Genomic DNA, 13,800 nt, shown 5'->3' on the forward strand with positions numbered 1-13,800 from the left:
ACCTTAAACACACCAAATTGATCGGCGCAGGCTTGGAGGGCCGAAGGGCCTGTTCCTGTGCTGTAGGTTTCTTTGTTTCACAGAAAACTAGCCTTTGGGACAACATCGATCACAACACAATACAACCTCTGCAAGACATCAGATTTTTGACATGAACACTACCATCGCACGTGGGAACACCACCCACCATGTGAACGGCAGATACTCATATGACTCAGCCAATGTTGTCTATCTCGGATGCTGCAGGCAAGGATGCCCCGAGGCATGGTATTTTGATGAAACCATGCAGACGCTGCGACAACAGATGAATGGGCACCATGGGTGAGGAGCCCTTCAGTGATCAAGGCCATTCAGCCTCAGATATTTAAACATCCTCCAAGGTGGACTTTGGAATACACAACAACAGAGTCACCGAGCAAAGACTAATAGCCAAATTCAGTACCCATGAAGACGGCCTCAACCGTGATCTTGGGCTCATGTCGCACTGCTGGTGACCCCACAATACTGTAGACTCTCTCAGATACACTCACACGCATGCATATATACACACACACAAACACACACACAAACCCTCTCTCTCTCACACACAGACACACATACGCATGCACAGAAATGCTCCCTCAGACTCATTCATACACTCTTTCAAACATAAATCTATGGGGTGAATTTGCATTTGCAGATACATTCTATTTTGTTCAAAATATGCACAATTTGTAGACATAGTCAATCAATGAGGCATTTTATAAATCCCTGCTTTGGAAACAAAACCAGCCTGACTCCAGATTGAAACAGACAGATTCTAAATAAGACCTCACACCTAAAATGCATTGTCTGACTTGAGATGTCGCCTCCTGTATTCATGATAAGACCTTTAGTTATCTAAGGACAGGGACTTGAAGGAATTCTGGGATTTACATTTTAATCATTTGAAACCTGCACCTTCTTTCTAACTGATTAAAGATTTAACAGGAAGGGTCAGCAGCCATTTTAGTTTTATTCAATGCATTCGCATCAGTGGTATGATTGTTTGATCTTTTACTTGTAAATTCTGCACCTTGATACCTCCTCTCTCATTACACCTGAGGAAGGAGCAACGCTCTGAAAGCTAGAGTTTTCAAATAAACCTGTTGTATTATAAAATGGTGTTGTGTGATTTTTGACCTTGTCCAACCCAGTCCAACACCGGCACCTCCATTTCGTGTATTCCATTTTGTGTGTGTTCTGCGCAAAGACAAGCCCCTTATTCAGTGTCTGCTAAGGCTTTGTTCAGAACTTTGTTTGCTGTTGGTGGTATTTTAGTCCGTGGTGGTTTGCCATTGCCTCTGTTCTCATAGGCAGGATGAGGAGGTGGATCCTAATTCAATGTCAGCTGCTACAGATATCAAACCCATTAAATTTCACTGTCCCCATTTCATTTACAAAGTTGTTGTTAGGCTGTTGTCATGGTTGCCATTCCTGATTGCCCTGGTAAGATTTTGATGGAGCTTGTCCCTGATGCATTGTAGTTGTTGTGGTGTTTTGGCCTGTACCCACAGTGTGGCTAGGCAGGAGCCCCTGCAATCCTGACCTCAAGCCAGATCTGCAATTAGAGTCATACAGTCATACAGTATGGAAACAGACCTTTCGGCCCAACTTATCCGCACCAACCAAACATCCCAATCTGACCTAGCTTGCCACCATTTGACCCATATCCCTCTAAACCATTCCTGTTTGGGTACTCATCCAGATGCCTTTTAAATGTTGTAATTGTACAAGTCTCCACAACTTCACTTGGCTCATTCCATAAATACGCCACCCTCTGCATGAAAAAATTACTCCTCAGGTCCTTTTTAAATCATTCCGCACCTCACCTTAAATCTATGCCCCCTAGTTTTGGACTCCCCTACTCTGGGAAAAAGACCTTGGCTATTCACCCCTCTCATGACTCTCGTGATTTTATTAAACTTTATAAGGTCACCCCTCAGCCTCTGGGGGATAAAGCCCCAAACTATTCAGCCTCTTCCTATAGCTCAAACCCTCCAATCCCAGCAACATCCTTGTAAATCTTTCCTACACCCTTTCAAGTTTAACAACAACTTTCTTATAGCAGGTTGACCAGAATTGAATACACTACTCTAAAAGTCCCGTTCAGCTTTATGATGAAAGAAATTGGAGCCTCTATCACCATTGTCTATAGCTCTAGAACAGAACACGTAGGTAAAAGAGCCTGTGAGCACAAAAACACGGACTCTATGAGTGTCTGTACCACAACCAGCTCAATTTCCTAAATCAGTCTATCCTTTCAGAATCAGCTGATTGTGTGTCTCAACATGCTGTGTGCTGATGGAGCTTGCAGTGAGAAGAACTATTTCCACAAGCTGTGTTATCTTATCACAACCTTTCTATCAGAGCCACTGACAGCTGAGGGTGATAAAGACAAGAGGTTTTAATGAGCTTGCAGATAGCAAGCAGGTTTGATGAAGGTCAACCTGCAGGTCTAGTCACACTGCCAGTAAGGCCAGCAGGTACAGCTACAGTGAGGCTGTGGGGGAGGTCTTTTCATTTTGTCAGTGGGACAACCATTGCTCCAACCATTTGGAGAATGTGTTTTGTGGGAGCTGAGGGACCTGTGCAGGAAGTTACATTGACAGAGTCGAAGAATATTTCAGGTTCTCTGAATCCCATGTAGTTCAACTATCCGATTTCTAACAGAGAGAGTGTCTAGTTAAATCAGCAACAGTGAACCAGTTCTGCTGAAATTCTGCTCAGCGATTGAGTGTTTAGATTCTCATTTCAGGGGGTGAACAATTCCAGAAAAGCAGGATGGATAAGCTGATTCTCCAAGTGATACTGGTTCCACTTCAACTGGAGTACTGTGGGCAGTATGCCGCACTTCAGGATGTGAATTAATTGGAGACAGTGTTTTACAGAATGAGACACTCAAGATACGAGGGTAGATTGGAGAAGTTGAGACTTTTTTCCTGGAAATGCAAAGAGTGAGGGAAGATTTGATTGTAGTTTTTGAAATAAGCATGATAGAAGTGTGGTGGAGACAGGTCTAATTGACACATGCAAGTGAGAAGCGAATGATTATTTGAACAATAAACACCATGCAGGGTTAGAGGGATAATACAGGAAAATGGTACTAAGCTAACATGCTCGGAGAGAATTGGTTCAGATACAGTGGGCCAAATGGCCTGCTCCTACACCATAACAGTTCAAAGTTTTGATGAACACTTAACAACTACAACTGGTGGAAACAAACTCAAACTTGCACCAGCTGGACCTTGGGATCAATACAAAACAGAAACAGTTGGAAACTCTCAGAACTGAAGACGGTTCTGAAGAAGGGTCACTGGACCCAAAACATTAACTGTGATTTCTCTCCACAGATGCTGTAAGACCTGTTGGGATTTTCCAGAAGTTTTTGCCTTACAATCAATATTTGGGCTAACATCCTGGGAAATCCTTGATGAAAATGAGGGAAGATACCTGGTTGTAGCTTTTTCATTCTCCAGTTTGGCCCAACGACGTGTCTAAGGCACTGCTTTGTATTTCGCCCATGGAGACAAGACCAATGATGATGACCATCTTGCCAAAATCATCCCTACGGTTCCATGTCTTGCCTTCAAACAACTGCCAAACCTGAAACAAACCACCGTTTGCATTGAACTATCCAGCCTTCAGGACAACTTCGGCCACAACACCACACAACCCTGCCACGTCAGCCTCTGCAGGACATGCCAGATCATCAACATGGACACTACCATCACATGTGGGAACACCACCCACAACCTGAAATATTCTTCACCTCTGTCATTGTAACTTCCTGCACAGGCCCCTCAGCTCCCACTATGCAGTGCCCACTCACCTCTTTGGGTGATGCAGCTGTAGCCCTATTGGGATATGTTTTGGAGACCGACACAGACAGGGACATCTTGAGCATCATGTCCATCGTGCATGTGGTGCGGAGCCTGAGGAGTGCTGAGTTGCTGATCCAGGACAGTGGTCGAGTCACATGAATATCTGCCTTACAAGTGGTGGTGGTGTTCCCACATGTGATGGTAGTGTCCATGTTGATGATCTGGCATGTCCTGCAGAGGCTGACGTGGCAGGGTTGTGTGGTGTTGTGGCCGAAGTTGTCCTGAAGGCTGGATAGTTCAATGCAAACGGTGGTCTGTTTTAGGTTCGGCGGTTGTTTGAAGGAAAGACGTGGAACCGTAGGGATGATTTTGGCGAGATGGTCATCACCATTGGTCTTGTCTCCATGGGCGAAATACAAGGTTGCCTCACACAGGTTGAAAGATGGTGCACTCTCCCTGCAAGCACCCTGGTTCATGGCTCACTCCACCAGCTCTGCTCAGATCCATGCTGAGATGGTACAGACTGCAGCTGGGGCCTGGAGGCCCAAAGTAGTATAAAAGTAGTCAACACAGACATCACAGACACTGCTGGGCATTCTGGTTGTGGGTGGGGCATCTTGTTAAAGCACATCATGACATTTCGCTGGACCTATGACCCTGTAGAAACAAACTCAGATTGCTTGGGTGTGACAGGAAAATATTTGGGCCAATGGCACAATGAACAATCAGAAATGACAGCTGCAATTGGGAAGTATTGTAACCTTAAGGGGCCAAATAGGCTTAGGGATAGTATGTTCAGTATTAAAGGTTACTGTGATTTTGTTTGTATTGATTTGCCTGTTTTGGTATTGTGGGACACCTGAGCAAATTCATTCAGAATATTCTGGTTGGAGTTTTCTGCAACTTGTTTAAAGAGGAACTAGACAACCGTCTGTATAGAGATAGTATAGAGATTTCTATATAGAGATTTCTGAAGAAGGGTCTAGGCCCAAAACGTCAGCTTTCCTGCTCCTCTGATGCTGCTTGGCCTGGTAAATTCATCCAGCTCCACACCTTGTTATCTCAACCATCTGTATAGTTTTGGATTACTTGGCACTTTGGTTAGACCATTGGCATGCAACCCTCATACCTATCATGTTATTACAGCCATTTGGTTTGTCTCCAGCAGTACCTTTTTAAATTTTTTCTGTAATTATCTCTCTGTCACAATTAATTGGATTATAGATTATCCCCTTCACTTACTATTCAGCTGTTGACACTTTACTCACACTGACACTTATGATCACCTACAGAAACTTATTGTTTGACACTTCTTTCACACCATTTTTATGCTCTTTTGATCTCTCTGCCCATTGATCTCTCTGCCTTTAAATTCTGTGTCTGCATGCTTCTCTTCACTTCACCTGATGAAGGGGTGGTGCTCTAAAAAGCTTGTGATTTCAACTAAACCTGTTGGACTGTAGCCTGGTGTTGTGTGACTTCTGACCTTATCCACCCTAGCCCAACACCAGAACCTCCACATCATATATTTGATCGAGTTTTGAATGATGAAGGGGTTGGATCTAATTGAAAACTACAGAACTGAAAGCCTGGATTAAGTGGACGTTGAGAAGATGCTTCCAATAGCAGGAGAGACTAGGACCCAAGTGTACAGCCTTAGAGTGAAGGGAACACCCTTTAGAGTGGAGATGAGCAGAAACTTCTTCAGCCAGGGAGTGGTGAATCTATGGAATTCATTGCCACAGAAGGCTGTGGAGGCCAAGCCATTGAGTATATTTAAGACAGAGATAGATAGGTTATTGCCTGTTAAGGGGATCAAAGATTACAGGAAAAAGGCGGGAGAATCGAGTTGAGAATCTTATAATCCACGATTGAATGGCAAAGATGGACCGATTGGCCTAATTCCTGCTCCTGTGTCTTATGGTTTTATGATAAGGCCATTCTGCCTAACAGGTCTCTGTTAAAGCACTGAATCAAGATAACATTTGCCCAGTTCACGCACTCTCAGGCTAGATATTGCCAGCACAGGGCTGAATATGTAAGGATCAGATTTCCATGGCAAGTCTTTTCCTGACCAGAGACGAGAAGCAGCAAGGAGACCTCCTTCCTTTCTCCCCGTTTCAATGTCAATGAGATAGAAATCTCAAGGAAAACAACGGGTGTCCTGGCGGGAGGATTAAGAAATGAGAATTGATACTTGGACAGCTACTAACAGAAGGCAGAGGACCTGGTGCTGCAGCTGCTGCCTCTCTTGGTGTCACAGATTGCCAGTGATCCCAGTTCATTTGACTGCAGCTGGAGTAAGACCATTCACAATCTGCTATCTCACTAGTCCTAAGGGATCTCCAGAATGTAGGCTGAGGTACCAACCATATTGTCCAGCAGCAAAAGAGTTAATTGTTTGTAACAAGGACCGCATATCTTCCTGTATCATTAACTATGACATTTAGCTTCCAGTCACCCTGGTAACTATAGTTGAGGTGAATGAACAAAGACCAACAGGCCACTGTCAGAAAGAGTGATGAGTTTCACATAAATGTATAGTCAGTGAGACAGAGATTGCTGATATTGATAGCCCTTCAGATTGTCTGCTCGATACTTGTGTTTGATCAGCTGGGTGCTTGACACGTGTGGAAACCCATTATGTGCCAACAATGTGAGATAATGAGATGTGGAGCTGGATGAACACAGCCAGCGAAGCAGCTTCTTAAGAGCAGGAAAGCTGATGTTTCGGGCCTAGACCCTTAGGGTATGCAGGGAAGATTAGTAGGATAATAGGTTGGCACAACATCGTGTGCCGAAGGGTCTGTACTGTGCTGTACTGTTCTATGTTCTACGTTCCTCACACCCACTGGAAAAGATAGAAAGGGATTAGAGTCATAGAGATATACAGCATGCAAACAGACCCTTCGGTACAACCCGATTGACATCCTAAATAAATCTAGTCCTATTTGCTAGCATTTGGCCCATGTCCCTCTAAACCCTTCCTGTTCATATACCCATCCAGATGCCTTTTAAATGTTGTAATTGTACCAGCCTCAACCACTTCCTCTAGCACATCATTCCATACATACACCACACTCTGTGTGAAAATCTTTCCCGTCAGATCCCTTTTGAATCTTTCCCCGCTCAACTTAAACTTATGCCTTCTAGTTTTGGACTCCCCCACCATGGGGAAAAAAATTGTCTATTCACCCTATCCATGCCTCTCATGATATTATAAACCTCTGTAAGGTCACCCCCTCAGCTCTGGCAGTCCAGGTAAAATAGACCCAGCCTATTCAGCCTCTCCCTATAGCTCAAACCCTCCAACCATGGCAACATCCTTGTAAATCTTTTCTAAGCCCTTTCAAGTTCTACAACATCCTTCCTGTAGCAGGAAGACCAGAATTAAGCACGATGTTCCAAAAGTGGCCTGTCCAATGTCCTGTAGAACCACAACATGACATCCCAACTCCTATACCCAGTGCAGTGACCTTCTTCACTATCCTGCCTACCCAGGACTCCACTTTCAAGAAACTACGAACCTGCACTTCAAGGTCTCTTTGTTCAGCAACGTTCCCTAGGACCTTACATTAAGTGTATAAGCCCTGCCCTGATTTGCCTTTCCAAAACGCAGCACTTCACATGTGTCTAAATTAATCCATCTGCCACTCTTCACCCCGTTGGCCCATCTGATCAAGGCCCTTTTGTACGCTCAGATAACATTCTTCACTGTCCACTACACTATCAATTTTGGTGTCGTCTGCAAACTTGCTAGCCGTATCTCCTATGTTTACATCCAAATTATTTACATAAACAACAAAAAGCAGTAGACCCAGCACTGATCTTTATGGCCCACTGCTGGTCACACGCCTCTGGTTCAAAAAGCAACCCTCCACCATCACTCTGTGTCTCCTGCCCTCAAGCAAATTTTGTATCTATATGGCTAGTTCTTCTTGTATTCCGTGTGATCTAACCTTGTTAACCTGTTTACCATATGGAACCTTGTCAAACACTTTACAGAAGTCCACATAGACAATGTCTATTGGTCTGCCCTCATCAATCTTCTTCATCACTTCTTGTTAAAAAACTTAATCAAGTTAGTGAGATGCAATTTCCCATGCACAATGCCATATTGACTATCCCTAATCAGTCCTTGCCTTTCTAAATAAATGTAAATCCTGTCCCTCAGGATTCCCTCCAACAACTTGCCCACCACTGATGTCAGGCTCACCGATCTATAGTTCCCTGGCTTTTCCTTGCCACATTTCTTCAATATTGGCACCACGTTAGCCAACCTCTGGCTTTCTGGTACCTCACCAATGGTTATTGATAATGTTACAAATATCTCAGCAAGGGGCCCAGAAATCACATCCCAAGCTTTCCACAGATTAGTTCACGCTTATTTGATTGAACATCGCTTTCTTTTATAAATTGATTATTGCAATGGGATCTTTTATACTTAAAATACAGCTGTTATGAAATGATGCAATATCTCCAGCAAAACACTGAGCAAGCTGATGGATATAAACTGCCTGAGTTGTTTATTCAGCTTTCTATACTGAGATCCTTGTCTACAGCTCTACATTCTGTGTCAGTTAACAGAGACCTTTGAAGATTACTTCACGGCCAAAACATGAAAAGATTCACAGATAAGACGAGGGCCACGGACTGTTTGGTAACACCAAAGCAGAACGTGACTTCACTGCTAGCCAACTGCTGGAATTGTGATTACTTTATTCAGATAAGGGCTTGGGCCCATTGTGCAGACATATCTCACCCAGTGCTATTGTACAAGCTGTTCACACACTCTCTAATGATAACAGTAAAGCGCAGGAATTAGTGCAAATTCCATCGTGACTTTATCTTCACATTGTAGCAGAACAAGCTGAGATGGAATGGATAGTACCTGCAGATTTTACACCAGAGGAAGTACTCTGAATTTTGAAGTACTACCCAATTTATAGTAAAGACAAAGAGAGGAAAATAGTTGCTGACATTTTTAGCTGTGAGACACCTCATATACATGCATTCAACATAATTGCCAGGCGATGATAATCTTCGACAAAAGCACATCTTAACTCCATCTCCTTGGCATAATGGAATCAATGGCATTACTGTCACCAAGTATATGGTTGCAAAGATTACACTAACATTGCAGCAGTTGAGGTCAAAACAAGTTGTGTAAGATGGAGCCAGGAGGGAAGTTTCATGGAACCTCTTTGTGTGGAGGCAGGCCATTCAGGCCATCAAATTCACACCAACACCCCCAAAACAGCATCCCACCCAGACACACTCCCCTACCCTATTCCCGCAGCCCTCCATTTCCCATGGCTAATCCATCTAGCCTGCACATCTTTGGACTGTGGGAGAAAAACTGCAGGAGGGGCAGCACAGTGGCTCAGTGGTTAGCACTGCTGCCTCACTGCTCGATTCCACCCGCATGCAACTGTCTGTGTGAAGTTTCCACATTCTCCCTGTGTCTGTGTGGGTTTCCTCCGGGTGCTCCAGTTTCCTCCCACAGTCCAAAGATGTGCAGGTTAGGTGGTTTGTCCATGCTAAATTGCCCATAGTGTTCAGGGATGTGTAGCTTAGGTGGTTATAGGGGGATGGGTCTGGGTGGGATGCTCCAAGGCTCAGTGCAGACTTGTTGTGCCAAAAAGGCCTGTTTCCACACTGTAGGGATTCTCTATGATGACCTATGAAACCCAAAGTGATGTGGGGAGAATGTGCAAGCTCTACACAGACAGCTGCCTGAGGATGGGATCAAACCCGGGACCCTCGCATGGTGAGGCAGCAGTACTAACCGCTGATCCTCAGTGTGTCTCATTACAGTTGAAAGTGTAAGTCACCCCTTAGCCGTTTCTGTCAAAGTCATGATGTTAATACAATCATCCACACTGTGCTTCTGAGTAACAAATGGATCTGTTCACAAGCAAGCAGATACTCAAGAAGGAGATACAGAAAGGGGCAGTCCCTGAAAGTGCTTAGTGGCTCTTGAATTGGCAAGATTCCGATTTAGTGGGATGAGCTCTGAGCTTTGAGCTGGAGGAGAAGTGGTTAAAGAATTCTGGCTGTTTTTGCTGTGAAAACAGGAGAGCTACTTGGCGGTGCTTGTATGGGATTTGTATCTCTGCACATGAAACGAAATCCTTCACAATAGCACAAAGCAAAATAAAACGCTGAGGTGAAACTTGAGAGAAAATACAGAATGTTCTCCTGAGATTAGCAATTACTTTCGAGGGGCATAAACCAGTGACAAAAGTGCGACAGTTTGTCAAGGTAGTAACTGATTGTTCATCTGTGGTCTGCATTTGCCAATCCTGCAGGATTGTTCCAGACTCTCTAGAAAATAAAAGTGTATTACCTGGATCTTGTCAAATGGAAAATCATAAGTCTATTACAAAAGGGTTTTAAAAATAGATTATTGACACACTTTTGTTTCATAGTTGTAAACAGGAAATAAGAATTGTATATAAATCACACCATTCACAATTACTGAATGCCTCAAAGTAGTTAACAGCCAATTGAACACTTCTGATGTGTAGTTACTCTTGTGAAGTAAGAAGGACAGCAGCTAATTTGAACAGAGCAAGCTCTCACTCACAGGAATGTGATAATGTTTACAATAACTTTTTTTGTGATATAGTTGAAGGGTAAATATTGGGCAGAAAACCAGAGGTAACCAGAACAGCGTGTGGAGCTAAAGGAACACAGCAGGCCAGGCAAGCATCAGAGGAGCAGGAACGCTGATGTTTTGGCTTGGGCCCCGACCCAAAATATCAACTTTCCTGTTCCTCTGATGCTGCCTGGCCTGCTGTGTTCCTCCAATTCCACTCAGCCTTGTCTCTGACTCCAGCATTGGCAGTTCTTACTATCTCAGAGTAACCAGATCAACCCTGTTTTTCTTTGAAAACCACTACATCCACCTGAGCAGGTAGATACAATCTCTGTTTAACTGTTGCAATCAAAAGACATCACTTCCACCTGTGCAACACTCCCTCAGCCTTGCACAGGAGAGAGAACATTGATTTTTGTGCTCAGAATGGGACCTGAACCCAGAACCTTGAGGCATCATGGCAAGAATGCCAACAACTGAGTCTCAGCGGACCTAGATTCCATATGTCATGGTCTTAGACATTCTCAGGAACAGAAGTTAGCTAATTTTCCCCTTCAGCCTATTCCTTCTTTCAATAAGTTCATGACTGAATTGCGCCCTAACTTCATTTGTCTGTGTTTGCTCAAGGCCACTTAGCAACTTTGGTGAACAGAAGTGTATCAATCTGAGTTTAAATTTAACAAAGGGCCTAGCATCAGTTGTCACTTGTGGAAGAGAAATATAAACTTCTACCTTGCTTGGCGTGTAGATGTGTTTCTAACTTCACTCCTGAAAGTTCCACTTCTGATTTTAAGATGGCATCTTTTACTCTACACTCTACCACCAGCAGAAATAGCTTCTTCTATTCTACTCTATATCAGTTTCCCTTAATATCTGTCAATCAGTGGAATTATAGAATGAGACAGGACAGAAGAGGCCCTTTGGCTCATCAAGTCTGTACTGCCAAAACTATGCTAAATCTACATTGGTCCTAGTTTCCTACACCAGCCCAAAGCCTAGAATCTTATGACATTTCAAGTATCCACCCTTTTTTTATAGATGTGAGGTTTCCCAACTCAACCACCCTCCCAGGCTGCGCATTCTAGACCTACGCCACCATCTGGGTGAAAAACATTCTCAAGTCCGCTCTAAACCTCCTGTCTTTCACCTTAAAATGATGTCCCCTTACTATTGACCATTCAACTCAGAGGGACAGCTTCTTCCTATTCACCCTGCCCATGTCCCTCACAATCTTGTACACCTCAATCAGGTCCTCCCTCAGCCTCCCCTGTTCTAAAGAAAGTAACCTGCCCTTAGCTGGTACAGTGGCTCAGTGGTTAGCATGCTGCCTCACAGCGCCAGGGACCCAGGTTCAGTTCCACCCTTGGAGTGTCTGTATGGAGTTTGTACATTCTCCTTGTATCTGTGAGGTTTTACTCTGGGTGATCCAGTTTCCACCCACAGTCCAAACATGTGCAGGGTACGTGGATTGGTCATGCTAAATTGCTCATAGGGATGTTTAGGTTAGTTGGGTTAGACTTGGGGAAATGCAGGTGTAGGGGAATGTGTTGAGGTGGGATACTGTTTGGAGGGATGGTGTTGACTTGTTGGGCTGAATGGCCTGTTCCCCATCCCCCATCCATAGGGATTCTATGATGATGACAATCTATGATTGTCCAGGCTCTCTTCAAAGCTAAAATGCTCCACCCCAGTCAAAATACTGGTGACTTTTCTCTGCACTCCCTCCAGTGCAAGCGCATTTTTCGTGTTGTGTCATGACTAGAACTGAACACATTACTCCAGCTGTGGCCTAACCAAAGTCCTTTACAGCTCCAACACAACTTCCCTGCTCATACAATCTATACCTTGACAGATAGGTATGTGTCCTCTATACTGCCTTAACTGCCCTATTAACCTGTCCTGCCACCTTCAGGGATCTGTGAACAAACACCCTGAGATCCCTCTGTCCCTCTGAGCTTCCTAATGTCCTGTAGTTCATTTAGTACTCCTTTGGCTTATTACTTCTTCAAACTGCATCATCTCACACTTATCAGGGTTAAATTTCATTTGCCACCAGTCTCACTTAACCAGTCTATTTATATGCCCCCATAACCCAAGACCTTCTTCCTCACTGTCATCCATCCAGCTAATCTTAATGTCAGCTGCAGACTTACTCATCATCCTTCCACGTTCTCATCTGCATCATTATTCAGAATATCACAATACCAAATACTGATCCATGTGGTAGGCCACTGCACACCGGTCTCCAGTCTCATAAACAACCAGCTACTACCATCCTTTGTCTCCTATCACTGACCCAATTCTGGATCTAACTTGCTAAGTCAGCTAACCTTTTCTCTATCTCAAATACTTTCACAACAGGTAAAGAAAAATGCTTGAAGAATTCGATTTGAAAGCAGTATTTTTTTAATGACCTTCTGGGTTCTCCTGGGTTGCTCACAACAATAATTCATATTTCATTCCTGAAGAGTGCAGGACAATTCTGGACAACTTTACTTCCGTCACCCTCACTTCCTCCAAGGGCTTCTTAAAAATGTACGTTTTCCCCGCTAGGTCTTTGAGCAGGCCTCCTTCTTTGTCTTGGTAACTGTGTTGTGTTTCTGTGAAGTGACTTGAGTCACTTTCTTTCTTAAAAATGTTAAGTATTAAATTAATAAGGAGACTCATTGTAAACTGAAGACTGTTCAAAAAGATGAAAGAATGACTTATTCAGTAAATAACATTCTGTCATCCTCCTTTTTGAAAAATGGACCAAGGTTTGAAAGTTCCAGATGGAATTCCATGAGGCAGGGCCTAGATGGGCTAAAGATACAGCTAACAGTGGTAGGTGAAATAACTTCACAAAGACCGGTAACCTGTCGCCATGTCTCCCTTCAATAGTGCATAGTACGTGACACACTGACCCAGCTAGCTCAGAGCCAGCTCCCAGAGTGAGCAGAACCCCTGACACTCTTGCTTATATCTGTCAGCCAGGGCTCCCTGGTTGGACCAGATTAACTCCCCAGCCAGGAATCTCATATTCTGTAAGAAACAAAAACAGAAGTTGCTGGAAAATCTCAGCAGGTCTGACAGCATCTGTGGAGAGAAATCAGAATTAATGTTTTGGGCCAGGTGACCCTTCCGCAGAACATATTCTGAGGCCTACCTGGCCAACCTCCTTCCCATTACACATCATCTGAAGGGAGATGGTAATGCACACAGATGCGTATAATTAAATTCTGAAATGGTACAAACTGGTATACAAAGAGTACAGGCTGCTTTTATTGTAAAAATATACTTCAGTTATTCGTAAAAATTCTTTACCTACGTTCACAGGTACTAAAACTGTTCTGTACAGTCTATGCGTATCAGGACAAA

General features: G+C 43.8%; 1 protein-coding gene across 1 annotated transcript in view; it reads right to left on the bottom strand.

Moving 5' to 3' along the window:
* The window catches only part of stx16 (syntaxin 16), a 108,453-nt gene that overhangs the window by 78,215 nt on the left and 16,438 nt on the right, over positions 1–13,800 (bottom strand). The gene's annotated exons all lie outside the window — the stretch shown is intronic.

This window comes from Stegostoma tigrinum, chromosome 19 (assembly GCF_030684315.1).
Source record: "Stegostoma tigrinum isolate sSteTig4 chromosome 19, sSteTig4.hap1, whole genome shotgun sequence".
Lineage (NCBI taxonomy): Eukaryota > Metazoa > Chordata > Chondrichthyes > Orectolobiformes > Stegostomatidae > Stegostoma > Stegostoma tigrinum.